Consider the following 23,784-nt stretch of genomic DNA (forward strand, 5'->3'; position numbering starts at 1 on the left):
GCGAGGTAATTGTTTAAGCTAGGAGAATGTTAACAATGTCTCCACAGGTGAACAAAAAGGAAGGTAGCCATGAGGCTGTTCCTGCTGCAGCTCCCGCTACTCCTATGGAGCTGAAGGAAAGGAGCAAAGAGTGCACCATGTGAAAAGGAGAACTAGGAGTGGGGTACCAATCCCCCTCCGCTGGGTTTGCTTTGCTTTAATTGCCACACTAGAGAAATATTTAGCCCTTGCAACTTGCACACTAACCATGAAAGTGGTTTGGCCAAAGATAACAAGAAATCTGTGAATAAAACAACATGGGCAAGTGGGACAGCAGAATATTTAAGTAAAAATGCCCACAACATCAATGCCCACAACAATGGAAAACTAGTAACCCCACCATTGCAATAATAGCCACTTGCCCTGCTACTCATTGGAGCCTTAAAAGGCCTCAAGAATTATGGAATTGCATGCAGTCCCATTAATAATTAAAACATTCTGGAACCATGCTGTGGTCCCATAAGAGAAACAGTGACTCCAGTCAATGCAACCAGCCTTCAAGTCACATACATAGAACAAATACACACTAATAGTGATGGGGAATACATGGCTTTAGGCTGCCCCTCATTCACACATAATTATTTTGCTTATTGTAATAACATGGGGTATGTCTACACTACAGCGCTAATTCGAACTAACTTAGTTCAAATTAGTTAATTCGAACTAACGTGTCTAGAACTAAAAACTAGTTCGAATTAGCGTTTTGCTACTTCGAACTAGTATGTCCACACAGAGTGGACCCTGAACCGGGGTTAAGGATGGCCAGAAGCAGTGCCGGCAGGGAATCAGAGGAGGACTTAGAGCGTGGAGATGCTGCCTCAGGCTAGCCGAGGGCTGCGCTTAAAGGGTCCCGACCCCCACCCCGGACAGACAGTTCTCAGGGGTGACCCGCTTGCAAAGCAGTCCTGGATTGGAGTGCCCGGAGTACCCACACTGGGCACATCACACCACTCGGCCATCAGCCCGGCTGCACTTGCCGCAGGCTGCCATCTGGGGAGAGGGGGCAATTGGGGGGCTGCAGGAGAGCTTCCACCCCCAGAAGCCCACAGAGCCAGCCCAGTCCTCCCCATCGGGGGCGTGTACCCCATTCCTCCCTCACCTCCTTCCACTTACCCTTCCCTAGCCCCCCTTCCTGATGTACAAAATAAAGGACAATTGTGTTAAAAAATGGAATCTGTCTTTATTGAACAAAACTGGGGGAGACTGGGAAAAGGAGGTGGGAGAGGGGAAGAGAGAGGGTGGGAGAGGGGAGGGCAACTAAAATGATCAGGGGTTGGGAAGAGGTCCCATATGAAGAGAGGCTAAAGAGACTGGGACTTAGCTTAGAAAAGAGGAGACTGAGGGGGGACAGGATAGAGGTCTCTAAAAGCAGGATTTGGGTGGAGAGGGTGCATACAGAAAAGTTCTTCATTAGTTCCCATAAAGAAGGACTAGAGGACACCAAAGGAAAGGAATGGGTAGCAGGCTTCAAACTAGTAACAGAAAGTTGTTCTTCACAAAGCAAAGAGTCAACCTGTGGAACTCCTTGCTGCAGGAGGCTGTGAAGGCTAGAACTGGAACAGAGTTTAAAGGGAAGTGAGATCAAGTCATGGAGGTTGGGTCCATGGAGTGCTATTAGCCAGGGGGTAGGAGTGGTGTCCCTGCCCAAGGTTTGTGGAAGGCTGGAGAGGGATGGCACGAGACAAATGGCTTGGTCACTGTCTTCAGTCCATCCCCTCCAGGGTCACTAGGGTTGGCCGCTGTCGGCAGACAGGCTACTGGGCTAGATGGACCTTTGGTCTGACCCAGGACGGCCATTGTAAGCTCAGGGCTCAGGGTCGGGGGTCTCAGTGGACCCCCTTGATTCTCTTGCACACCTGCTCCTGGGTGGCCAGGCTGGCAGCTCTCCTGCCCTAGCCGGCCACTTTCCTGTGCCTAGTGCGGAGATCGTGGACGAGGTCCACGATGTCCGCACTAGCCCAGGCGGGTGCCCGCCTCTTGCGGTCCCGGGCAAGCTCCCGGGAGCCGCCAGCCTGGTCCCGGGAAGAGGGGGAGGGCTGGGGGGCATCGGGTGGGTGGCTCGATCCGTGCCAGGTGCAGGGTCTGCTGGTTGGGTGTTGGCAGGCTTGCACCTGGCACGGGCACCGTAGCCAGCCCGTGCCCCTTTAAGGGGTCCGGGGCCGGGAGGGGGGCAGTAGAGTTTCCCTGGTGTTGGCCAGAGTGGCCACCAGGGTAACCTGGGGAGGGCTAGCCTCCCACTAGTTCGAATTAAGGGTCTACACAGCCCTTAATTCGAACTAGCTAGTTCGAACTAGGCTTAATCCTCGTGGAATGAGGATTACCTAGTTTGAACTAAGCGCTCCGTTAGTTCGAATTAAATTCGAACTAATGGAGCGCTAGTGTAGCGCCTATGAAAGTTAGTTCGAATTAACGTCTGTTAGTTCGAACTAACTTTGTAGTGTAGACATACCCATAGGGAAAACTGTAGACCATACCAAAACACCTTACTCTGTGGCACTCCACCAGACAGTAGAGGTCAAACCTGTAATCATGGGCAGCACCTTTTTTGGCGACGAAATACTTTGGGGATGAATTTGGGTAGTGTTTTGCCAAATTATGTGGGGAGTTTCAATTATAACATTTATAATAGTGCTGGTGCTGTACCAGCGCTTCCAAAGTAAATTAAAAAAACCCTGAAATTGTTGTATTTATCCTGGCGGGTTAGAGAACCCTAAAGTTAAGAGAAAGGAACTGTAGGGGTAAACCGAGGCAGTCCATGGTATCTTGCTGAGAACTTTCAACTCAAATCCTAAATTTGAGGTCTGGGAAACACACAGACAAACAGCTAAACTTGACCCTGGTTTCCCTGACAACCACATTCCAACAGGGCCTTATCAGAGTTTCTGGTACCATAACAAACCGTGCGGAAGTTTATTTTCTTTATTTCTAGAAAATAAGCTTGAATCCAAAGGAGCCAGCTAACTTTTAGCTCAGAAAATAGAGGCTCTTATGTCCATCAGCGAAAGACCGCTCTAGCCTCGTGCTGGAAAGGCCCTTACCAAGTTCTGCTAACCACCAACACCACTGTGAAGTGCCAAGAACTGACTGTCGGGACCCATGCTTCTCACTGAAAAAAGACTCCTCCATCTCGAAATGATCCTACCCCGACTGCAGGACAATAAGAGATGAGTATAAGGTGAAGTGCTAGTAACCTCTCCCTTGTCCACTGACAGCATTACCATACATTCAGTATCTGCCAGAAGAACCAAAATGTTACAGGGTGACATGCTAGTAACCTCTCCCCTGCATGATGCTGAACCAGAACTGTTTCAGGGGAAAAAAAGAAGAAATGTCTGTTCCGCTGACACCACCAAAGCCCAAGGATTTCTGACTACAAAAGGACATTAAAAACTGGCCTTGGTGGAAGAAGCGAAGTATTGTATATTGGCAAGGAGAAACTTGTGGGAGTGGTTTGGGTTTCTTCCAGGGTCCGGGCTCTGTGCTTACGGACGGGTACCATCAGCATGTACCTGCCCTCCCTAATTGGCTTTTAAATGCAATTAGCCCTTAAGTTCCAAATACCCTTTAATTGGACTACCTTAGTATCTGACTGATTCCAAAATTTGCTTTCACTCCTACCAGAGGTTCAGAAAATCTCTGAATTACTAGGTCAAATGTATGTGCCCCCAAAAAACGTATCAGATTGAGAAGCATGCTCTTTATTTAGCCTATAGGAGATCTCTCTTGTGTATTGATTATGATATATTGTGTTATGTTACTAAAATTATAAAACAGCCCCATCATAAAATTGTTAGGGATATTAATGATTTTATTGCTTTTGGTTATTTTAGGATTATTGTATTGTTGGTGTCATAATAGAAATAGCTTTCATGTTTGTACTAATTATGTAATGTCTAATTAAAATAAAGGCTTAGAAAGGTAGTTGTGCTAAAAGCACAAAAGGGGGGAGTGTGGTGGCACAGGGAATTGGTATGCAGCCATTTCAGGTTTGTTAGCAGTGAAGCAAGAGTCAAACTAACTCTAACCCTAACAACACGAGAGCTGTAAAAGATCTCGCCTCTCGCCTCATTTTAGGAGATAAGGATAGAATGCTGACTCGGGCAGGTACCTTGAGATAAGGAGCATCTGGGTGGAACTAAAAGAACTGTTAAGCCATTGGTGTTTGTAATGGGAAACAGACTAATTGTTTATTGTTGTTATATGTAATGGACAGTATATAAACTGCTTCATAATTGCTTGTATTCGAAGATCTGCCTCAGGGGGGCGGCCTCCCCGCCCCCCTCCCCCCCATCCGAATCAGTTTTTCCCTTGCTGCAGCTTGTAATAAAACTGTCTCTGGGTACTTGTTGTTTACAAACGCAGAGTGAAGGCTTGTTTTCTTCCACACTGGCAAGCGGCCTCTGCTACTCACACATGCCTCCTCCATCCCCACCTTCCTCCAGCGGGCAGGAATAGAAGTTCTCTCTCTGTGGGATGCCTCCAGTGCCAGACCTGATGGATGCGGGACACAGAAAGAAGCCAAACCGCCCTGTCCTCCACTCCTGCCCGCAGGCTCCTGGCCTGGCTGGCTCATTCCCATGCCTGCTTGTCCCCAGGACGTGGGTGTGCCCCTGAAAGGAAAGTGCCTGCTGTCTAGGCAACAGATGGCCTTGTTCCAAGCACATTGCCATTGTCTGAACTGAGACCTTCGGCGTTGGCTCAGAAATTAGGGCTAGGCATCATGCACAGTGTCTCCTGCCCATGTCACTTTTCTTCACAGCTGGGCCAGCTGCAAGTGTGGCACGTCCAACACCTCCCCAAAAATGGGATGTACCTGGAATGTGACTGCTTCTCATAAAACCAAACAGAAAAGAGACAAGCAACAGGCAGGTGAAAGGGGCTGGCTGAGGGTGTGCTCCACTGCCCCAGCCCCGAGCCTCCCAGTCCCCAGGCACTCTTTAGGAAGGGTGCAGGGGAGGGGTGAATCTCCACCCCCTGGCTGTTCCCCTTCATCACTGTCAGGGAGAGAAGGGAAAATGTATCAAGATAAAATTTCTTTATACCTTAAATGACTGCTTCTTGGAGCAGCTGGTTCTGGAACCCACAAGGGGAGAGGCTATTCTTGATTTAGTCCTAAGTGGAGTGCAGGATCTGGCCCAAGAGGCAATTATAACGGGACCGCTTGGAAATAGTGACCATAATGTACTACAATTTAACATCCCTGTGGTGGGAAAAACACCCCAACAGCCCAACACTGTAGCATTTAATTCCAGAAAGGGAAACTACACAAAAATGAGGAGGTTAGTTAGACAGAAATTAAAAGGTACAGTGACAAAAGTAAAGTCCCTGCAAGCTGCATGGAAACTTTTCAAAGACACCATAATAGAGGCCTAACTTAAATGTATACCCCAAATTAAAAAACACAGTAAGAGAACCAAAAAAGTGTCACCGTGGCTTAACAACCAAGTAAAAGAAGCGGTGACAGATAAAAATTATCTTTTAAAAAGTGGAAGTTACATCCCAGTGAGGAAAATAGAAAGGAGCATAAACATTGTCAAATTAAGTGTAAAAATATAATAAGAAAAGCCAAAAGGTAGTTTGAATAACAGCTAGCCAAAAACTCAAAAAGTAATGGTAAAATGTGTTTTAAGTACATAAGAAGCAGGAAGCCTGCTAAAAAACCAATGGGGTTCTTGGATGATCGAGATGCTAAAGGAGCAATTAAAGATGATCAAGTCATTGCGGAGAAGCTAAATGAATCCTTTGCTTCAGTCTTCACGGCTGAGACCACTGGGGACATCCTCAAACCTGAGCCATTCTTTTTAGGTGACAAATCTGAGGAATTGTCCCAGATTGAGGTATCATTAGAGGAGGCTTTGGAATTAATTGATAAACTTAACAGTAACAAGTCACCGGGACCAGATGGCATTCACCCAAGAGTTCTGAAAGAACTCAAATGGGAAATTGAGGAACTATTAACTATGGTCTTTAAATCAGCTTCCGTACCTAATGATTAGAAGATAGCTAACGTGACGCCAATATTTAAAACGGGCTCTAGAGGTGATCCTGACGGCAGCAAATTAGTTAAAACAATAGTAAAGAATAAAATTGTCAGACACATAGATGAACATAATTTGTTGGGGGAAGTCAACATGGTTTCTGTAAAGGGAAATTAGGCCTTCCTAATCTGCTAGAGTTCTTTGAGGGGGTCAACAAACATGTGGACAAGGAGGATCCAGTGGATATAGTATACTTAGATTTCCAGAAAGCCTTTGACAAGGTCCCTCACCAAAGGCTCTTAAGTAAGTTGTTATGGAATAAGAGGAAAGGTCTTCTCATGGATTGATAACTGGTTAAAAGACAGGAAACAAAGGTTAGGAATAAATGGTCGGTTTTTCGAGTGGAGAGGGGTAACTAATGGGGTCCCCCAAGGGTCTGTCCTGGGGACAATCATATTCAACTTATTTATAAATGATCTAGCGAACTGCTCAAGATAGTTAAGACGAAAGCAGACTGTGAAGATCTTCAAAAAGATCTCAGCAAACTAAGTGACTGGGCAACAAAATGGCAAATGAAATTTAATGTTGATAAATCTAAAGTAATGCACATTGGAAGAAATAATCCCAACTATACGTACAATATGATGGGAACTAATTTTAGTTGCAACTACTCAAGAGAGAGATCTTGGAGTCATTGTGGATAGTTCTCTGAAAACATCCACTCAGTGTGCAGCAACAGTTAAAAAACCAAATAGAATGTTAACAATCATTAAAAAATGGGATTGAGAATAAGACCATGGTATGCCCACATCTTGAATACTGTGTACAGATGTGGTCGCCTCATCTCAAAAAATATATTGGCATTGGAAAAGGTTCAGAAAAGGGCAACAACAATGATTAGGAGTTTGGAATGGGTCCCATATGAAGAGAGATTAAAAAGACTTGGACTTTTAATTTTAGGAGACTAAGGGGGGATATGATAGAGGTCTCTAAAATCATGACTGGTATGGAAAAAGTGAATAAGGAAAAGTTATTTACTTATTCCCACAATATAAGAACTAGGGGTCACCAAATGAAATTAACAGGCAGCAGGTTTAAAACAAACAAAAGGAAGTTTTTCTTCACTCAGCATGAAGCCAACCTGTGGAACTCCTTGCCAGAGGATGCTGTGAAGACTAAGACTTTAACATGGTTCAAAAAAGAGCTAGATAGATTCATGGAGGTTAGGTCCATCAATGGCTATTAGACAGGATGAGTAGAAATGGTGTCCCTATAACCTGTTTTTCTGGAAATGGATGACAGGAGAAGGATCACTTGATGATTACCTGTTGTATTTCCTCCCTCTGGGGCATCTGGTATTGGCCACTGTTGACAGACAGGATACTGGGCTAGATGGGCCTTTGGTCTGACCCAGTATGGCTGTTCTTATGTTCTTATGTACAGTTTGATGCATTCCTCACTCTGAGTGGTGCAGTGGGCAAACAAGCTGTACACTTTGCTCTTGCTCTGTGACAGGGATAGGAAGGGGAAGCGGGGGTGGGGGAGGCTTTGGTTCCTCCACTCTACACACACACACAGCCCCCTGTCATAAGCCCCTCCTCACCCCCAAACCTGACTCCTGCACCCCCACACCTCCCCATTCCCTCAACTCCATGCCCCCCGGCTTCTTCTCCTAGCCCCCCCCCAGGGGCCACCAGAGACCCTGAACACATGGCAGTAGGAACCTCTCGGGTAGGCGAAGCGCATGTCACAACCCCATCCCTGAGCCCCCCTCCCCCCTCCTCCCCTCTCCTCATTTCCAGGTTCTTTCCCCAGTCCCTTCTCTGTTGTATATCCCCCAAATAAAAAAAAGTTGTGTTTTCAAAACAAAAAGGCTTTTTTATTTGGTCTGCAGGGGAGAGGGGAAGGGAGGGCAGGGAGAAGAAAGGCACACAGCGGCAATGCAGGGGCCCTTTGTGGAGAGGCCTGGGGGTGAGTCTCACAGGTGGCCTTGGCTGAAACACTCCCTCAAGGCCTCCCGGATGAGCACAGCCCCCTGATGTGTGCTCCTGATAGCATTGGTGTCCAGCTGCTTGTAAGCCCTGGCCAGCCGATCAGCCTCTGCCCCGCAACCCTGGCAGGAAAGTCTCCCGCTTGTTCTCATATATATGTTGTGGCGCACACAGCAGGCCGCCACCACATAGGGGATATTTTGCTCGCTGAGGTCCAGGCGGGTCCTGTTCTGACCAGAACTTCTGCCTCTACTGCTCTCCTGTTGAGCTCAAAACCCCCGGGAACAGTAGAAGGGACTGTCCCACATGGCCACCACTGGGAGCCCATTGCGAGCCAGCAGCACACCACAGAACATGTGGACATGAGGTCCAACATTCCATCAGACACTGTGATGAGTGCGAGTACTTCTGCTCCCATGGGCTCCAGTTCCCAGGGGGACAGAAGAGCAACAGCCTGGAGTGTCCAGGAGATCTTGAACCTCATCGAGGTGTGAGGAGATGAAGCCATCCTCACAGAGCTCAGAACCAGCAAGAGGAATGACAAGATTTACAGCAGGATTGCAAGCTGCCTTGGGGCGAAAGGATATTCCAGGGACACCCAGCAGCACAGTGTGAAAATCAAGGAGCTGTGCCAGTTGTACCATAAGGTGAAGGAGGATAGCTGACATTCTGAGGCAGCACCTCACACATGCTACTTCTACAAGGAGCTTGATGCCATTTGGGATGGGGGGGGGGGGCGGTCAGCTCCCCCAGTGTGGTCGTGGAGTCCGGCCAGACATGCCTGGCATCAGCCCCCATCCCAGGACATCTCCAAGTCCATTGCCAACCCCAAGGAGGTCACTTCTGGTGTGCTCACAAACTTTTTCTAACTACAAGCGGGTTCGGGCAATGGGGTGTGAGGTGCTATGTTCTCTCTCTCTGCCTACACGGCACAGAGGGTGCGGAACAGCTTGTTCATGTGTCTGCAGATGGAGTGGGAGTCTTGTCTGCACAAGAAATTGCTCTACGACTTCACCATTGCCAGTCACTTATCTTAAAATTCATGTTAATTGGTCTATATGACTAAAATCTGATCTTGAAACAACTATTGTGGAATAGTATTGGCATCCTTTACTTCATGAGTGAATTGGTTTCTGAGTTGCTCTGCCATTACAGTAATGAATTCATTGTAGGTTTGGTGCTTTAAAAAGTTGGTCTTCTCTGAGCCACAATACTGATAATTTTGAGAAAATCATCAAATTCACTAAGATATTCAGGGCAGGTTAAAAAAAAACGTTTTCATTTGACACTGATGACTCATCATGTCCTCTTAGGGTACATCTAGACTACATGCCTCTGGCGACAGAGGCATGTAGATTAGACTACCCGGCATAGGAAAATGAAGCGGCGATTTAAATAATCGCCCCTTCATTTAAATGTACATGGCTGCCGCGCTGAGCCGATCAGCTGTTTGTCGGCTCAGTGCGGTAGTCTGGATGCTCCGCAGTCGACATCAAAGGCATTTGTCGACTACCCAGGTATGCCTCACCCCCACGCGTCCAGACTACCGTGTCTATTGACATGTCTATCTCTGATTGTCTGGTCTGGGAAAAATGTTCCACCGTACATCGGGAGTTTCTAAAAATGTCTGCATCATGCACTTTTCCCGACCATCCCACCTTGATGTTGGTAAAACAGCCCTTGTGATCCATGAGTACCTGCAGCACCATGGAGAAGTACCCCTTGTGGTTGTTGTACTCTGAGGCACGGTGGTCGGGGGCCAAGATAGGGATGTGTGTTCCATCTATGGTCCCACTGCAGTTAGGGAAGTCCATTGCGGCAAAGTGCTCCACTATATTGTCCACATTCCTGAGTCACAACCCTCCATAGCAGGATGTTATTGATTGCCTTGGCTACTTGTATGAGAACAGCCCCCACTGTAGATTTCCCCACCCCAAACTGATTCCTGACTGACCAGTAGCTGTCTGGCATGGCAAGTTTCCATAGGACAATTGCCACATGCTTCTGCACGGTCAGAGTGGGTCTCATGCGGGTATCCTGGTGCCTCAGGGTAGGTGAAAGCCATTTGCAGAGTTCCAGGAATGTGGCCTTGTGCATTTGCAAGTCCTGCAGCCACTGCTGATCGTCCCATGTGTGCTTCACAATGCGGTCCCATCAGTCTGAGTTGCTCTCATGGAGCCAGAACCAGCGTTCCACTGTGTCCAGAGGATTGACTGGTGGGTGCACTAGCATGAACGTCATGGAGCTGAGTGCTCCCGACTGGCGCTCCATGTGCACACACATGAACAAGCTGTTGTGCGACCCCCGGGCTGAGTAGGCCAAGATAGGAGCACGCAGCCTGTCACCTGACCCCGCTTGTAGATAGGGAAAGTTAGAGAACTCACCAGAAGTGCCTTCCCCGGGGTTGTCCAAAGCCTGGGAGATGTCCTGGGAGCGGGGGACCGGCTCCAAGGTCAGGAGCAGCTCCTGGCTGGCGGGCATGGTTGCCTGGCTAGCCGCCTCCTCCTCCTCCTTTCCCTCCTGCAGACTGATGCCAGGAGTGTCCTGGCCAGACTCAATGATGACAGCGGGGGAGGTGACTGGCTCCCCTCCCAGGATGGCATCCAGCTGCTTGTAGTAGCGGCAGGTTTGCAGTGCCACCCCAGAGCGTCCACTCTGCTCCCTGGCCTTGTGGTAGGCCTGGCGCAGCTCTTTTATTCTGAGCTGACACTGCTCAAGGGTCATGCTGTGCCCTCTCTCGGCCAGGCTGGTGGCGATCCTGCCATAGATGTCAGCATTGCGGTTCTTGGTGCAGAGATCCTGGAGGTTGGACTCCTCCCCCCACACCTCAATGAGGTCGAGGATCTCTGCACCAGCCCAGGCCAGAACTCTCCTGCGTCCCTGGGCGGTTGGACGTGCTGGCAGCTGTCAGAGGGTCCGAGGGAGCATTGGGGTTGCTCATATCTGCCTCAGGTATCTGCCTCTGTCTTTTGCACAGGGCTCACGCAGCTGGCCACATGTGAGAAGCCCTTCTCTTCCCAGGACTTTGAGAGCTCTGCAGAAGGATGGGAGCAATGGAGACACCAGGTGTGACCAGAGCAGTCAGAGCTGCAGCTGAGGGAGGCCTCCTCTGGCCAATCATTTTGAACTAGCCAATTAGCCCGTCATAAGACGGGATTTCAGGTCTCTCCTCCATGTCGGTCTTCTCTCCTGAGCCTCCGGTCTCTCGCTCTGTCTCTCTCTCTCTCTCTCTCTCTCTCTCCTCCTCTTACTGCCTTCCCCTCTCTCTCTCAGCTCTCCTCTGCCTTCTTCCTCTCTTTCTTTCTCTTCTCCCCCTCCTGCCTCTCACTCTGTGTTTCTCTTCTCCTCCTCCTGGTGCATCTCTCTCACTCTCTCTCTCACTGTCCTCCGCCTCCTCCGTTCTCCTCTCTGTCTCCTCCACGTCCTCTGTGTCTGCTCCGCTTTCCTCCTTTTGAATCCGGCACCCTTTCCTGACATCAGAGACGCACGCTCGTCCAGGCCCCGCCCCCTGGCTGTTCCCTCTGGGCAGTGCTGTTGCCTCCCGCCGTGGTGCTTGGCTGACTTCTGCGCTGCTCAGCCGGGCCGCTGTGCGGGAGCAAGCAGCACAAGTGGCCGTTTGGGCCCCGCGCTCCCCATGCAGCATGGGGAGCACGGACCCCAAACAGCCGCTTGTGCTGCTTGCTCCCATGCAGCAGCCCTGCTGAGCGGCGCAGAAGTCAGCCAAGCACCACGGTGGGAGGCAACAGCGCTGCCCAGAGGGAACAGCCAGCGTTTCAGCATTACAGAGTCACAGACATTGGGCTACTACTATTTTGAATTAGTGGCACCGGAGCGTCCACACTTACGTTAGTTCGAAATTACTATTTCAAAATTAGCATTACTCCTCATAATAACAGGCTTGGTAGTGTGACTGCACCACTTATAAATTTGACCTTGGGGCGGTTATTTTGAAATAAAGTCCTAGTGTAGCACAGGGCCAAGTGTTAGACTCATGAACCATGTAATGCCAATAAATTGGGAGGTATTGGTTCCACTCCTGATTGAAGCTAGCTTATCCCAGGGGATCAAAGCAGAATCCAACTTTTTTTTCAACTTCTTTCATAACCAGTCTTTAAGTCCTCCCCAAGAAATAATTTACTGATTCTGACAATCAGGCTAACTATCTGCCCAACACTAGATTATTCTGTTGGTGCAAGCTTTTTGAAAATGTGGTGGTGAAGTACTTCTGGAAACATTTGAGCTCCTTAGATCTCCTTGAACTGTCAGTCATACACACAGCCCGAATATGGTATGGAGGCTTCACTGGTTTTTATTGTTTGAAGATCAATGTACTCCCAGCAATTGTAGAAGATAAGGTTTCCATGGTGATTGCTGTAGATGTTAGCAGCCTTTGATACTAATGATCAACATATTTAACTTAACTATGAAGGGGTTTATACCTGAGCGGCTTTTGTTCTTGCTTTTAGAGAGATCATATTGGAGGGTAACAGCAGGGCTCATCCATCTTGCATGCGCTTTCCTGGGCAATTTTATAGAGTTCTAGTCAGTAAATCCTTCCTGTCCAACAAGTGTGTGGGACTGCTGGAGAGGATTTAAGCTGTAGTATTGCTATGTATCCCTTTTGACTTGAAACCAGATGAGTTCCGTGTCTTCGTTTTCTCAGTATCACGTTGAAAGTCAGTCAGCTAACACTCTTTCCAAAGAAGATAGAGGTGATGCTGGTTGGTGGGGGAATTATTCATGGTCAGGAGGGTCAGGGCACAACAGGGAGGCAAGATCAAATCAGTATCTTAGATGCCTATATACAAATGCGAGAAGTATGGGTAATAAGCAGGAAGAACTGGAATTGCTAACCAATAAATACAACTATGATATCATTGGTATTACAGAAACCTGGTGGGATGGGACGCATGATTGGAATGTTGGTATGGAAGGGTACGGCTTGCTCAGGAAGGACAGACAGGGAAAAAAGGGAGGAGGGGTTGCCTTGTATATTAAAAATGTACACACTTGGACTGAAGTGGAGATGAACGTAGGAGATAGCTGTGTAGAGAGTCTCTGGGTTAAGCTAAAAGGGGTAAAAAATGAGGGTGATATCATGCTAGGAGTCTACTACAGGCCACCTAGCCAGGTGGAAGAGGTGGATGAGGCCTTTTTTAAACAATTAACAAAACTATCCAAAGCCCAAGATTTGGTGGTGATGGGGGACTTCAACTATCCAGACATATGTTGGGAAACTAACACAGCGGGGCACAGGCTATCCAATAAGTTTCTGGACTGCATTGGAGAGAACTTTCTGTTTCAGAAGGTTGAAAAAGCTACCAGAGGAGAAGCTGTTCTGGATTTGGTTTTAACAAATAGGGAGGAACTAGTTGAGAACTTGAAAGTGGAAGACAGTATAGGGGACAGTGATCACGAAATAATAGAGTTCATGATCTTAAGGAAAGGTAGAAGGGAGACCAGCACAATTGAGGTAATGGATTTCAGGAAGGCAGATTTTGATAAGCTCAGGGAACTTGTAGGTAAGGTCCCATGGGAAGCAAGACTGAAGGGAAAAACAACTGAGGAGAGTTGGAAGTATTTCAAAGGGACGTTGTTAAGGGCCCAAAAGCAAACAATTCTGCTGTGTAGGAAAGATAGAAAATATGGCAAAAGACCAGCTTGGCTTAACAGGGAGATCTTGCATGATCTCAAAATAAAAAAGGAGTCATATAAAAAATGGAAACTAGGACAACTAACAAAGGATGAATATAGGCAAGCAACACGGGAATGCAGGGGCAAGATTAGAAAGGCAAAGGCACAAAATGAGATCAAACTAGCTACAGGCATAAAGGGAAACAAGAAGACTTTTTATAAATACATTAAAAGCAAGAGGAAGACCAAGGACAGGGTAGGCCCACTGCTTAGTGAGGAGGGAGAAGCAGTAACAGGGAACTTGGAAATGGCGGAGATGCTCAATGACTTCTTTGTTTCGGTCTTCACCGAGAAGTCTGGAGGTATGCCTAACGTAGTGAATACAAGCAGAGAGAGGGTAAGTTTAGAAGATAGGATACACAAAGAACAAGTTAAAAATCACTTAGGAAAGTTAGATGTCAGCAAGTCACCAGGTCCTGATGAAATGCATCCCAGGATACTCAAGGAGCTGATAGAGGAGGTATCTGAGCCTTTAGCTATGATCTTTGAAAAATCATGGCAGACAGGGGAGATTCCAGAAGACTGGAAAAGGGCAAATATTGTGCCCATCTATAAAAAGGGGAATAAGAACAACCCAGGAAACTACAGACCGGTCAGTTTAACGTCTGTCCCAGGGAAGATAATGGAGCAGGTAATTAAGGAAATCATATGCAAACACTTGGAAGGTAATAAAGTGATAGGGAATAGCCAGCATGGGTTTGTGAAGAACAAGTCATGCCAAACTAATTTGATAGCTTTCTTTGATAAGATAACGAGCCTTGTGGATAAGGGAGAAGCGGTGGATGTCATATACCTAGACTTTAGTAAGGCATTTGATACGGTCTCGCATGATATTCTTATTGATAAACTAGGCAAATATAACTTAGATAGGGCCACGATAAGGTGGGTGCATAATTGGCTGGATAACCGTAGTCAGAGAGTTGTTGTTAACGGTTCTAAATCCTGCTGGAAAGGGATAACAAGTGGAGTTCCTCAAGGGTCTGTTTTGGGACCCGTACTGTTCAATATCTTCATCAATGACGTAGATATTGGGATAGAGAGTACGCTTATTAAGTTTGCAGATGATACCAAACTGGGTGGGGTTGCAACTTCTTTGGAGGATAGGGACATAATTCAAAATGACCTTAGCAAGTTAGAGAAATGGTCAGAGGTAAACAGGATGAGGTTTAATAAAGAGAAATGCAAAGTGCTCCACTTAGGAAGGAACAATCAGTTCCATACATAGAAGATGGGAAGCGACTGTCTAGGAAGGATCATGGCGGAAAGGGATCTAGGGGTCATAGTGGACCACAAGTTGAATACGAGTCAACAGTTTGATGCTGTTGCAAAAAAAGCAAATATGATTCTAGGCTGTATCAACAGGTGTGTTGTAAGCAAAACTCGTGAAGTCATTCTGCCGCTCTACTCTGCACTAGTTAGGCCTCAGCTGGAGTACTGTGTCCAGTTCTGGGCGCCACATTTCAAGAAAGATGTGGAGAAATTGGAAAGGGTACAGAGAAGAGCGACAAGAATGATTAAAGGTTTAGAGAACATGACCTATGAAGCCAGGCTTCACGAACTGGGCTTGTTTAGTTTGGAAAAAAGAAGATTAAGGGGGGACATGATAGTGGTTTTCAAATATCTAAAAGGGTGTCACAAGGAGGAAGGAGAAAATTTGTTCCTCTTGGTTTCTGAGGACAGGACAAGGTGTAATGGGCTTAAAGTGCAGCAGGGGAGGTTTAGATTGGACATTAGGAAAAAATTCCTAACTGTCAGGGTGGTCAAATATTGGAATAAATTGCCAAGGGAGGTGGTGGAATCTCCCTCTCTGGAGATATTTAAGAACAGGTTAGATAGACATCTGTCAGGGATGGTGTAGACGGAGCTTGGTCCTGCCTTGAGGGCGGGGGGCTGGACTCGATGACCTCTCGAGGTCCCTTCCAGTCCTATTATTCTATGATTCTATGATTCTATGGAATTTGTCAGAGAAGACCATGATTACCCAATGGCTGAAGGTTCTCTCACCCTTTGCCACTGAGGAATGTACACAAATGCAAGAGACTGTAATTCCAGCTGACTCTGGTGGCCAACTTGCTTTTTAAAAATGTGTTTTTATTGCAACAGATATTTTTTTCTCGCTGATATGATTCTTGTAAAATTATCCTGTCCTTTTGTGTTCTCCCAGAAAGATTGCTGTAATGCATTGTACATGGGCCTTTGGTAACTTTGAACAGTCCTCAGAAAGTACAACTTGTGGAGGATGTGGCTGCTTGTTTTCTTCATAATGTTAGCTCAATGAGCTAAGATTGCATTATCTGCCTATTTTAACATTCGGCATAGATCTGTAAAGTCCTACATGGTTTGATTCCTAAAAGCTTGAAACAAAGCTGTTTTTCCCCTGTGCTTCCTATGCACAGCTGAACGGATGAGCTGTTAGTAACTGTGGCTACATTTGAAAGTCTGGTAACTGGAGGCAGTTTATTTTCAGTGGAAGACCTTTGCCTTTGGAATTCACTTTACTCTCATGATATGGCAAAGCTCAAGTCTGTTGAACTTCAGATAACCATGAAAAATCTACTCTTTACTCAGCGCTCTGCCTGAGAATACAGATGATGGAGCAAGTTATTTATATAGATTGGTTTTAAGGTGTCCCTGCTTAGCATTGGTTGGCTAAATGTGCATTTTTAAAACAATTTCAATGCATGTGCCTAGGGCAAGTGAAAAAGTAAAAAATACATGTGGGACTCGATTCTTGTGACTAGTTAAACTGTGCTCAAGTGCAAGAGCAAAGGGGGGGGAGGGTCAATGGTGGCTTTACATCACTTTGTGGATCTTGAATTCTGGAGCCATCTGAGGATTGGTTTGGCCCCAGTTTCACTGACAGTTTCACCATGTCAGTCTATGGACGCAAGAGACTATTTTGGTAACTCTGGCCTTCCCTAGTTTCTCCAGCTGCAAAAGTGGGAGAAGGTCCAGAGTTTCTAGGCCAGCTCTACAACAGCTAGGGTTGCCGCCATATACCAAGGGAATTCTCAATTAGCCAGTTAAGATTGCTTTATGCCTTTTTGCATTGGCAGAGAGATGCAGTGGGACTGTAGCAGAACCACAAATTAGATCCATTGTATTTAGGGTTACCAGGTAGACCCCGCCAAAGAACCGGACACACTTGATCATGGGGGGGGGGGACCGTCCAGGACGGGGGTGGGGCTGGCCAGGAGGGGGGAGGAGCGGGAAGCAGAGCTGGCGGGGGGGGGGGGTCCGGGGGCCGCGGGGCAAGCCAGGAGGAAGGGGGGGGATGGGAACCAGAGCTGGGCGGTGCCGCGGGGCTGGACGGGAGGAGGGGGGACCCGGAGGAAGGGGGGAGGGAAGTGGAGTTGGGGGGGGGGCGGTGCAGCCACTGGCTGCAGCCAGAGTTCAAGGGTATGTCTACACTACCACCCAAGTTCGAACTAGGGTGGTTAATGTAGGCAAACGGAATTGCAAATGAAGCCCGGGATTTGAATTTCCTGGGCTTCATTTGCATGTTGCTGGGCGCCGCCATTTTTAAATGTCCGCTAGTGCGGACTCCGTGCCCGCGGCTACACGTGGCACGAACTAGGTACAGTAGACGTCCAGTAATCCGGAACCTATGGGACCTAGGTAGTGCCGGATTATCAGATATGCCAGACTATCAGGAGGTACTATAAGATGGTTATATATATACTGTATATATTATATACTGTATATAAAGTGTTCTTAACCCTTTTTATTGTACATACTGTATACAGTATACTGTAATGTTTTAGTTTTTTTAAGCCTTTTTTACCCTTTTTGCTCAGTTCAGCTGCTGCTGCTGTTACCTTGTGACTCATTTTTTGCTGAAGCTCACTCACTAGGCTCTTGCCATTTTGATGCCGGACTATCAGGAGTGCCGGACTATTGGATGCCGGACTATTGGAGTTTTACTGTAGTTCGGATTAGGCTTCCTATTCCGAACTACCAGTACACCTCGTTCCACGAGGAGTAACGGTAGTTCGGAATAGGAAGCCTAATCCGAACTACCTAGTCCGTGCCGCGTGTAGCTGCGGGCATGGAGTTCGAACTAGCGGAAATTTAAAAATGGCGGTGCCTGGCAACATGCAAATGAAGCCCGGGAAATTCAAATCCCGGGCTTCATTTGCAACTCCGGTTGCCTACATTACCACCCTAGTTCGAACTAGGGTGGTAGCGTAGACATACCCCAAGGGGTTAAACCTTCGAGTTGCTCATAGAAGCTGGGCGGGGGCGGGGGGAGGGGCTTGGAGACACTCCCCCCACCCGGCTTTTGCACGCAACCAGATGCTCCCAGCTGAGAGGCGGGGCCGTGATTGGTGCTCGGAGCCTGTGGTTGTGTGCAGAAGCCGGGCGGGGGGAGTGGCTGGGAGTCCCAGCCCCCGCCGCCCCCCCCCCCAGCTTTTGCACGCTACCAGAGGCTCCTAGCACCAATCGTAGCCCTGCCTCCCAGTCGCTCCCCCGCCCCACCAGGCTTCCATCCGGTGCCCAGCTGGGAATTCAGAAAATGCCAGACATTGCACATGTCCGGTATTTTCTGAGTTTTTATACCGGACAGACGGTGCAAATACCGGACTGTCCGGTAGAAAACCGGACACCTGAAAACCCTAATTGTATTTGGGGATAATGAATATGCTAGTCATTTGGAACATGATGTTTGCATAGTACTGACCACCTTCTATGAAATGCTGAGCTCCCTCAATGTAATGAATTAGTGTTCAGGTTCTTGAGTATCTTTCGGGATCAGGCAGTTGCCAAGTTACCAGAAGAACAAAATGTGCAAAGAAGTTACTAGCAACTGTTGCTTTATCAATACGAATGTTCTAAGTTAGGTTGCTATCACATTAGACTATTCAGGGTTGCAGCATGGTACCAGTCCTCTTTGGGCAATGGAGGACTCTAATTTGCAATTACAATGACACAGAGATTCACATTTCTTTTTGATGCTAGAATTTGAATTCCAGATTTTAACACTGAGAGGGAGGAAAACGAAGTAAGAAAGGATATAGCTGGGGGTAGGAGAATGAACATGAGGAAGGGTGGGGTGGATACTAGTCTAATAGGTCATATTGGAGGTATAACGTCCGTGCCAAATTGGGTAAAGAATGTGAATGAGGCCAAACAGCAAAAATTAAGATGTTTGTACACCAATGCGAGGAGCCTAGGTAACAAAATGGAGGAACTAGAGCTATTGGTCCAGGAAGTGAAACCAGATATTATAGGAATAACAGAAACATGGTGGAATACTAGTGTCACGTTGCTGAATTGGAGGGAAGCAGCCAGATCGCTGCTGCACCCCTAGGTGGGGGTGTTGGCCCCAGAAATTGGTATGGGGGGAGCCATGTGGGGTATTGAATGGGAGCTTATTGTTTGTTAATCTTATGTACGCTATTTATGTGAGTATATAATGTCTATGTGTGTAGGTAGGAATCTGTAATCTGTGTGGAAGCTGAATATTTCTGTGAATGTGGTTAAGCATTGCTATGGACAGGCTGAGTAGCAAAGCCCTGTGGAACAATGACTCTCAATAGGCTATGGACACACCCAAAGAATGGGATTTGTCACCTGAGGGCAGCCAGCAGGAAACATAGAGATTGGCCTCTGACCAGGTGACTTGCTGCATACAAGAAGAGGCCAGGAAGGAGGTATAAAGAGGCCATGAGGTCGATGCCATTTTGTTCTCAGCTCAGCACTTCATCCCAGAGGCAGCACTGCAGGGATTGAAGAGCCCGGAAGACCTGTGAACCCATCCTGATCTCAGGATGTGCAATAAGAACTTTTAAACCAGCAGCTGCAACACCTCTGCTAGAGCCTGCATCGAGAACTGGGAGATTCGGTGCATGTAACGTACTGTACTTTAATAACCTTACTCTCATGCTTTTCTTTCCTGTAATAATAAACCTTTAGATATAGATTCTAAGGGATTGGCCCAGCGTGATTTGTGGGTAAGGTCCAGAGGGTAAATTGACCAGGGATCTGTGGCTGGTTTCTTGGAACCGGACAGAACTTGTTCGGGGTAGGTGGGATTGGGTGCTAGGACCCCCCACCTGTGTATGAGGCCCGGGGCCATCGGGGGCACGGATATTGCTGGGGTGTCGGAGGGGTTTTGCTCGGGAGGCTTCAGGTAGGCAGCTGAAGCGCTCTGTGAGACTGGTTTGCGGCCTGTTTGGAGAGGTCGCCAGTCAGGGGGACTGTAAGGAGCCCCGGATTTGAGCAATTCGCCCTGAGCGGACGCCCTTAGCTGTGCCCAGACACGGCCTGGTCCGTCACAACTAGGCATGACTGGAGTACAGGTATTGATGGGTATGTGCTGTTTAGAAAAGACAGAAATAAAGATAAAGGTGGTGGAGTCGCATTGTATATCAAAGATGAGGTAGATTGTAAAGAAATAAAAAGTGATGGAATGGAGAAGACAGAGTCTGTTTGGGCAAAAATCACATTGGGAAAGAAAACTATCAGATCCTCCCCTGGGATAGTGCTTGCGGTGTGTTATAGACCACCAGGCAGGGGCAGATGACAGTTTTGCGGGGCCCCGGGCAGCGTAATTCCGCGGGGCCCCCCCTTTGCCATGGCGCATGCGCGGGGCTTTTTGAAGCGCGGGGCCCGGGGCAGTCGCCCCGTTCGCCCTGCCCTATATCTGCCCCTGCCACCAGGATCTAATTTGGATATGGATAGAGACCTCTTTAATGTTTTTAATGAAGTAAATACTCATGGAAACTGTGTAATCATGGGAGATTTCAACTTTCCAGATATAGACTGGAGAACAAGTGCTAGTAATAATAATAGGGCTCAGATTTTCCTAGATGTGATAGCTGATGAATTCCTTCATCAAGTAGTTGCTGAACCAACAAGGGGGGATGCTATTTTAGATTTGGTTTTGGTGAGTAGCAAGGACCTCACAGATGAAATGGTTGTAGGGGACAACCTTGGCTCGAGTGATCATGAGCTAATTCAGTTCAAATTAAATGGAAGGATAAACAAAAATAAATCTGAGACTAGGGTTTTTGATTTCAAAAGGGCTAACTTTAGTAAATTAAGGAAATTAGTTAGGGAAGTGGATTGGACTAAAGAAATTATGGACCTTAAAGTGGAGGAGGCCTGGAATTATTTTAAGTTAAAGTTGCAGAAGCTGTCAGAAGCCTGTATCCCTAGAAAAGGGAAAAAATTTATAGGCAGGTGTGTTAGACCAAGCTGGATGAGCAAGCATCTCAGAGAGGTGATTAAGAAAAAGCAGAAAGCATATAAGGAGTGGAAAATGGCAGGGATCAGTAAAGAAAGCTACCTTATTGAGGTTAGAGCATGTAGGGACAAAGTGAGAAAGGCTAAAAGTCAGGTAGAGTTGGACCTTGCAAAGGGAATTAAAACCAATAGTAAAAGGTTTTATGGCCATATAAATAGGAAAAAAACAAAAAAAGAAGAAGTAGGACCGCTAATTACTAAGGATGGAGTGGAGGTTAAGGATAATCTAGGAATGGCCCAATATCTAAACAAATACTTTGCTTCAGTCTTTAATGAGGCTAATGAAGAGCTTAGGGATAATGGTAACATAACAAATGGGACTAAGGCTATGGAGATAGATATTACCATATCCGAGGTAAAAGCCAAACTTGAACAGCTTAATGGGAGTAAATCGGGGGGCCCAGATAATCTTCATCCAAGAATATTAAAGGAACTGGCACATGAACTTGCAAGTCCATTAGCAAAAATTTTTAATAAATCTCTAAACTCAGGGGTTGTACCATTTGACTGGAGAATTGCTAATATAGTTCCGATTTTTAAGAAAGGGAAAAAAAGCGACCCGGGTAACTATAGGCCTGTTAGTTTGACATCTGTAGTATGTAAGATCTTGGAAAAAATTTTGAAGGAGAAAGTAGTTAGAGACATTGAGGCTAATGGCAATTGGGACAAATTACAACATGGTTTTACAAAAGGTAGATAGTGCCAAACCAACCTGATCTCCTTTTTTGAAAAAGTAACAGATTTTTTAGATAAAGGAAATGCAGTGGATATAATCTACCTCGAATTTAGTAAGGCATTTGATACAGTACCACATGGGGAATTATTGGTTACATTGGAAAAGATAGGGATTAATATGAAAGTTGAGAGGTGGATAAGCAACTGGTTAAAGGGGAGACTACAGCGGGTCATATTGAAAGGTGAACTGTCAGGTTGGAGGAAGGTTACTAACGGAGTTCCTCAGGGATCAGTTTTGGGGCCAATTTTATTTAATCTTTTTATTGCTGATCTTGGCACCAAAAGTGGAAGTGTCCTTATAAAATTTGCGGATGACACAAAGTTGGGAGCTATTGCCAATTCAGTAAAGTATCGGGATATCATACAGGAAGATCTGGATGATCTTGTAAATTGGAGTGATAGCAATAGGATGAAATTTAATAGTGAGAAGTGTAAGGTTATGCATTTAGGGATTAACAACAAGAATTTTAGTTATAAGCTGGGGACACATCAGTTGGAAGTAACGGAGGAGGAGAAGGACCTCGGAGTCCTGGTTGATTATGGATGACTATGAGCCGCCATTGTGACATGGCCGTGAAAAAGGCTAATATGGTCTTGGGATGTATTAGGCGAGGTATTTCCAGTAGGGATAAGGAGGTGTTAGTGCCATTATACAAGGCATTGGTGAGACCCCATTTGGAATACTGTGTGCAGTTCTGGTCTCCCATGTTTAAGAAGGATGAATTCAAACTGGAACAGGTACAAAGAAGGGCCACTAGGATGATCCGAGGAATGGAAGACCTGTCTTATGAAAGGAGACTCAAGGAGCTTGGCTTGTTTACCTTAACCAAAAGAAGGCTGAGGGGGGACATGATTGCTCTCTTTAAATATGTTAGAGGGATAAATACCAGGGAGGGAGAGGAATTATTTAAGCTTAATACCAATGTGGACACAAGAACAAATGGATAGAAGGTGGCTAGTAGGAAGTTTAGACTTGAGATTAGACGAAGGTTTCTAGCCATTAGAGGAGTGAGGTTCTGGAACGGCCTTCCAAGGGAAGTAGTGGGGGCAAAAGGCACCAGGGACGAAGTACCCAGGGAGTGGTTGGGGAAGTGGCCACTATTCAGTGGGGCATGGGCCAGGTATCGCAGCCCCACTTGGGGCTACCACATAGGGCCCTGGGCCGGACCCCAGAGCAAATGGGTGGGGCTGGGTTCCCCCTAGCCCTCTTCCTGGCTGGTGGGCTGCCAGCAAGGAAAGAAGGACCCTTGGACTATTGGAGGGACTGACCTCCAAAACCCAGACTGGCCGATGATGAAAAGGGCTTGGATAGCGGGGTACCCTTGCCTCCTCGGTATTGGTAGGGATACTGCAAGCCTCTGAGGCACACAAAAGACCACGCCAGGAAGTACAGGGGCGTAGCCCAGACTTGCTACACTTTATACATGCGCATACCCACAGAATAGGGACTCTTCTGCAAAAATAACATCCAATGTATTGGTACTGGTGGATTTTGAAGGCTGTAGTTTTAAATATGCTGCATACCCAAGAGCTCCTCTACTTGATTGTACACATCAGCTGCTCTCTTGTAGAAAGCATCCTTCCTTGTATGTGAGCCCATCCTGAGATAGTGTCCTCAACCCAAGAGCAGAGATCAGTCCCTTTTGGGTAACATTTTCCCAACCAAATCAGTTAGTAATGAGCCATGTTAATGGCATGAAGCATTGTCTCCTGCACAAAGCTGAAAGTACACTTTCCATTACCAGATATATGCACTACTAAAGAAAAATCAGTACACCTGCACAAAACAGATGATTTTAGCTCTCACTTGGATATAATATACCTAAATTCATAAGGCTAAAAAAATCTTCCTTAAACAATAGTTTTTGCTTGTTAACACATATGAGTATTCACAATGGCAAGGTTTTCTAACTGACCCACTGTTATATACTTTACAGTTTAATTAATTTTTGTCTGTTGCCCTAAGGGTGTGACCCACAATGGCGCAAATTGTGGAGTCAATATTAAGAACAGATTGTGGGGACAGGAGTGTCAGTAACAGCATATCAATGAATGCTGAGTGAAAAGCACTGAATTTTTCACAGATCTTGCAGAGGCAA

The 23,784-nt window shown here is 46.7% G+C and overlaps 1 pseudogene across 1 annotated transcript in view; it reads right to left on the reverse strand.

Annotated features, from left to right (window-relative positions):
* The window catches only part of LOC102456402 (guanine nucleotide-binding protein G(z) subunit alpha pseudogene), a 56,242-nt pseudogene that overhangs the window by 31,333 nt on the left and 1,125 nt on the right, over positions 1-23,784 (reverse strand). The gene's annotated exons all lie outside the window — the stretch shown is intronic.

Source organism: Pelodiscus sinensis, chromosome W, assembly GCF_052426305.1.
Source record: "Pelodiscus sinensis isolate ZL-2025 chromosome W, ASM5242630v1, whole genome shotgun sequence".
Lineage (NCBI taxonomy): Eukaryota > Metazoa > Chordata > Testudines > Trionychidae > Pelodiscus > Pelodiscus sinensis.